The following is a 6,370-nucleotide window of genomic DNA, read 5'->3' on the forward strand; positions in this document are numbered from 1 at the left end:
AATAACATTCAATGACTTTTGGAACACTGAACACTTCCTAATAACTTTGTTAAGTGACGGTGAAATCGATCGAAACTAACTAACCAGAAATAAAACATATTTTTGTTTGCTTGAGTTTGGCGTGTCATAAGTTTACGATAAATATGTTTTTAAGTAATGTTCTAATTTAAGTATTAATGCATCATTATCCAGTAAGATATTTAGTATTAAATAACAAAGTTTAAATTGCAACGTTACTATAATATTAATTTCAAGTCCAGCCGTTATTGCAATAATCTCTTAACCTTTTTAACCTGATTATAGATTTTAGTGTTATTTCTTTATTTTTTCATTTTATTTATTTATCAAAAAATAAATAAACAACAGGAAAATATAATCTTTAATTGTTTGATATTTATAGATTTTCACTTAAACAGTTTTAATTCACTTCCCGTTATGTTTACTTGATTGTTTCTGTTAAGAAAAAAAAACATTACAGTGATCTTATAGGAAAGGTATGCTTTCGTGTTACTTTTGTGCATACAGTTTACAAAATTGAGTAGAGTTGTTTAAACCAAAATTGTTGGTTTTTAAAAAATGATGTTTCCTGAATATTCGGTGGCTGAGCCATGACATTGTGCTGCCATCTACTGTCTATAATATTTACTACTAATGTAACACTATTAGTAAATGTTTAAAACTCTGTAGGAAAAGTATATTTCTACTAACTTTGGGTCTCCCGCTAGGACAGTGGTAAGTCTCCGGATTTACAACGCTAAAATCAGCGGTTCGATTCCCCTTGGTGTACACAGCAGATAGCCCTTTGTGGCTTTGCTATAACAAAAACAAACACACACACCAACTGTGTTTCTTGAAAATTGTGTTACTAACATATTTAAAATAAAACAGTTATTATAAAGATGAAATTTTTATTTTTTTTTGAAGAAGGTTTTATATCAGAAAGTTAACATTTCAAAATGAATAGCCTTTTATTAACGTTATAGAATAAAGTGAATATTATATCATAAAATTATATTTTATTTTGTATTCATCATTTTAAACATCAGTGGATTCGAACTTCTGTCAAACCGAAACAGAACTTAGAGTTCAAAACTCTCTGTTAAAGGTCAAACCAAAGGTCAAACAGTAGGAATATCTTGGTTATTAGTATGAAAACTAAAATATAAAATAAGATTTTTAGATAATATTGATAATCTCCATTTTTGACTGGTGCAAAAGTTTTCATGTATGTTATATGACTTATGTACAAAATATTGCAGTTTCGTTTTGGAATATCAGAAAACTGTGTGAACATCTTATTAAATTTACTACTTTTATGAAGCCTGAATAGTGTCGTGTCGAGCTTAATAACTGTGATAATAATTTAACTTTCAGTTTCTTTATATTAGTTTGTTCTTCTAACACTTTTAGTAGGTTTGCTTGAGTGTTTTCAACCTTGATAAACAAAAAAAATATAATTTAATCGGAGGGTCACGAACTTGTTTGGTAAGGATCAAATTAAAGGTGTAAATGTGGTAATGAATAGAGGAAAGGGATGAAAAAGAAACACGAATGTATATAACACGAATGTATATATCATTGGCATAACAAAAAGTTGAACTGTACACGCCTTACAATGAGGGCAAAAATAATCAATAAACTAGTTATAAAGTAAAGAAGAATAAAGATGAGATAGTTGAAGCTAAAATAAAAGAAATTGATCCATTGGTTGAAAATATTGCTGCGTTATAAGAGTGACGGTCAAATTCTATTATTCTTTTAGAGTATCAAAATAATTGGCTGTAGACGCGTTTCTACTTTCTCTTCAGTCCATGACGTCATTAATGGAGACGTCTACCCCCTATAGCCCTTGTGAAGCTTTGTGAAAATATCTAACACAAATAAACTCGGACATATAAGGTCATCCTTGAGTTTTACTTCAAAAAGGACAGTGGATACAGATTCTCAAATGACGTCCGCATAAATTAACCTGAGTTAACTACACAGAACGAAATTAAAATAATTGTAATCAACCTGAATTAACTGAACAGAACGAAACTGCAGTAACTCAAATCGGCTCCAGTTAACTAAAGATATTTCAATCTACCGCCCTACCATTTAAAAATAAAAATATAATGGAATTCTTTCGCATTTTTTACGATATAGCAAATATAAGTCGTTTCGGGGGTCTTTTGTATATTTCAATAAGACACTCAGTAGCCGCGTGTATCAATATTAGCGATATTTAATTAAAGGAAATGAGACTTAACGCTTAATTTGCAAGATGTTGGTTTGATACTCAAAGTAGTCACGTACGTCTTAATTACTTAATGTGCATGCTTCGATAGTTTAACGACTTTGGTGATATGGATACAGTTTTAAAATTAAGGTAATCAAAATCACGAAGAATATCTTAAAGTGTACCTTTTAATGGAAAGGTAAAGCATCTTAAAGTGTATATTTTAATGGAAAGGTAAAGCATCTTAAAGTGTATATTTTAATGGAAAGGCAAAGCATCTTAAAGTGTAGCTTTTAATGGAAAGGTAAAGCATCTTAATGTGTATCTTTTAATGTAAAGGTAAAGCATCTTAAAGTGTATCTTTTAATGGAAAGGTAAATCATCTTAAAGTGGATCTTTTAATGGAAAGGTAAATCATCTTAAAGTGTAGCTTTTAATGGAAAGGCAAAGCATCTTAAAGTGTAGCTTTTAATGGAAAGGTAAATCATCTTAAAGTGTATCTTTTAAAGGAAAGGTAAATCATCTTAAAGTGTAGCTTTTAATGGAAAGGCAAAGCATCTTAAAGTGTAGCTTTTAATGGAAAGGTGAAGCATCTTAAAGTGTATCTTTTAATTGAAAGGTAAAGCATCTTAAAGTGCATCTTTTAATGGTAAAGGTAAATCATCTTAAAGTCTATATTTTAAAGGAAAGGTAAATCATCTTAAAGTGTAGCTTTTAATGGAAAGGCAAAGCATCTTAAAGTGTAGCTTTTTAATGGAAAGGTGAAGCATCTTAAATGTATCTTTTAATTGAAAGGTAAAGCATCTTAAAGTGCATCTTTTAATGGAAAGGTAAATCATCTTAAAGTGTAGCTTTTAATGGAAAGGTAAAGCATCTTAAAGTGTATCTTTTAATGGAAAGGTAAATCATCTTAAAGTGTATCTTTTAAAGGAAAGGTAAATCATCTTAAAGTGTAGCTTTTAATGGAAAGGCAAAGCATCTTAAAGTGTAGCTTTTAATGGAAAGGTGAAGCATCTTAAAGTGTATCTTTTAATTGAAAGGTAAAGCATCTTAAAGTGCATCTTTTAATGGAAAGGTAAAGCATCTTAAAGTGTATCTTTTAATGTAAAGGTAAAGCATCTTAAAGTGTATCTTTTAATGGAAAGTAAAGCATCTTAAAGTGTATCTTTTAATGTAAAGGTGAAGCATCTTAAAGTCTTTATTTTAAAGGAAAGGTAAATCATCTTAATGTGTATCTTTTAATGTAAAGGTAAAGCATCTTAAAGTGTATCTTTTAATGTAAAGGTAAATCATCTTAAAGTCTTTATTTTAAAGGAAAGGTAAATCATCTTAAAGTGTATCTTTTAATGGAAAGGTAAAGCATCTTAAAGTGTATCTTTTAATGTAAAGGTAAAGCATCTTAAAGTGTATCTTTTAATGTAAAGGTAAAGCATCTTAAAGTGTATCTTTTAATGGAAAGGTAAATCATCTTAAAGTGGATCTTTTAATGGAAAGGTGAAGCATCTTAAAGTGGATCTTTTAATGGAAAGGTAAAGCACCTTAAAGTGTGGCTTTTAATGGAAAGATGAAGCATCTTTTTTCTCTGCATCAGCCCTTCCCCATCCACCTCCAGTGACTTAACGGTAAGCCTGCAGACTTACAAAGCTAAAGATCACATTTTTATACCCGTAGTGGGCAAAGCACATATAGCCCATCGATTAGCTGGGGTTGAACAACAACCAAGCCTCTGTATCGAAAGAGAACCTTCGAGACAAATAATAAACCTGATTTTAGCCCTATATGACTTTATAACACCAAATTTTGTGTTGCCGTTTTTTTGTAATTAATTAGACACTCATAATTTCGCTTTACAGTTTCTTGGGGACTTTTCCACTAAAACACAGACCGAAACTGTAACTAAATAGGTTTAAATAAAAAAAAATTGTGATCGATTCTATGACGTGCGTTTGAGATAACAAATAGAAAAACATATTGTTGAAATATTTACATTGTTTAGAATATAACTTGCCCTTTATAGTATAAAAAAAAAAATTAATCAAATTTAATGATCGAAGTAGCGAAAATTAAGATAAGTAATTATTATAATAATTATAAATATAAGTGCTTTCTCTTGTCGTTGCTTATCTGCAGTTGTCGTTGCTTATCTGCAGCTGTCGTTGTTTAATGAGAAGATATTCTTTAAGTTTACTATCAGTGTGTTTGGTAAGGATCTTGAATAAGAAAAATGGCGGAATCATGCCAGGTGTTACTTGACCATGATTGATTTAAAAATGATCTGTAACTGTGCTTTTCTCATGCAGTAGTTTGTAAAGAGAGAGTCAATATATTTTCATACACTTACGTGTAAGACTTTACCGTTTTTCCCATTGTATGTACCATGGCAGACGTTACATTGGTTGGTAAACAACATTGGAGACAAGACATCCATCTTTAGATTGTAAACACGTTTTTTTTTTGTAAGATAGTTACCGAAATTTTGAAGATTGATTTTTAACCGTTAGACCAGATCGTTCTGTAACTTTAAACGACAGCTCGGATTTCCTGACCATAGTTATATTTTCTTGGAGACATTTTAGACAATTAGAGGTACTGAAAGAGTAGTGTTTGTGGTATTTTTGGAAAATAATTTCCTTTCTGCTTGTTTTCCTTGTGTTTTTCCGTGTTGTAGGTGCGGTGTTAGTTTATTTTTAATCATAACCCTTGAAAACTTGTTCAATCTGAAAAAAATAAAAATAATGGGTACTTGTTGTACAACAAAAGTAATTATTCAATTTCAGATCACTGTATAGTGCTTTCATTACTGCAATTACGATCAATTATTTTTAATTCTCCAAAAGTTGCACCCTTCTTGGAAGATTTTGGGAGTTGAAGTAAAGGAAAAGGGGGTTTTCTTTTATTGGTTTGTGGGAAAAGGTAGATAGCGTATTATTGCCATTATCGATCATTAACGAAACGTCAAGAACATCTAGATATTCTCTTGATGTCAATCGAATGATTAGGGTTGAATTGGATGTGGATGTCGGTGGAATTGAGAAAGTGTAGAAATTTGATTAAATAACCAAATTTGGCTTTATAAGGTCGTCTAATACTAGAATTACTAGAAATTAAATAATGAATTTTCAAACGTCCACCAGGTTATCCATAGTGCATCCAAGCTAACCTTGACACACACAAACACTCTTGGTTGCTTGATTAAGTGTCATCGGTATACAATTGTTTCTAAAGATATTGGGAACCAGATTGTATTAAGAAAAACTTTGAACTCGTACAAATGGTAAGTTAAGTTTCTCTCTCTCTCCTATCCTGAATGACTTATTAGCAACATTATTTACAAATAATAATAAACATTTAAGGGTAATTCAACAAAACCAAACAATTGTAAATATTTCCTAAGTCAAGTTTCTCAGTTTCTTCACTTGATTCTTGAACAGTAAATCAGATATCTCACGCAAATAAGAAAAAAAGACTTGATAAGAAATGTAGAATTATATATGATGAAAGAACCACCAATTCAGAGACTTTCATCACCAATGTTAATAAACGATCAAGAAAACATACAAACAGTAAAAAAACGTAGAAAATGACCTTGACCTCTTCTTTGAAACTGCTGGCTACAGGACCTATTTTAGCAGTAGCAATTAAAAACTCCGACCAAGTATATTCTGTTTGAACAGAACAATTAAATACTCCGACCAAGTATATTTTGTTTGAACAGAACAATTAAATACTCCGACCAAGTATATTCTGTTTGAACAGAACAATTAAATACTCCGACCAAGTATATTCTGTTTGAACAGAACAATTAAATACTCCGACCAAGTATGTTTAAACAGAACAATTAAATACTCCGGCCAAGTATATTTAAACAGAACAATTAAATACTCCGACCAAGTATATTTAAACAGAAACAATTAAACACTCCGACCAAGTGTCTTTAAACAGAACAATTAAATACTCCGACCAAGTATGTTTAAACAGAACGATTAAATACTCCGACCAAGTATGTTTAAACAGAACAATTAAATACTCCGACCAAGTATATTTAAACAGAACAATTAAATACTCCGACCAAGTATGTTTAAACAGAACAATTAAATACTCCGACCAAGTATGTTTAAACAGAACAATTAAATACTCCGACCAAGTATGTTT

The sequence above is a fragment of the Limulus polyphemus genome, unplaced genomic scaffold (genome assembly GCF_000517525.1).
Source record: "Limulus polyphemus unplaced genomic scaffold, Limulus_polyphemus-2.1.2 Scaffold4163, whole genome shotgun sequence".
NCBI classification, from domain to species: Eukaryota; Metazoa; Arthropoda; class Merostomata; order Xiphosura; family Limulidae; genus Limulus; species Limulus polyphemus.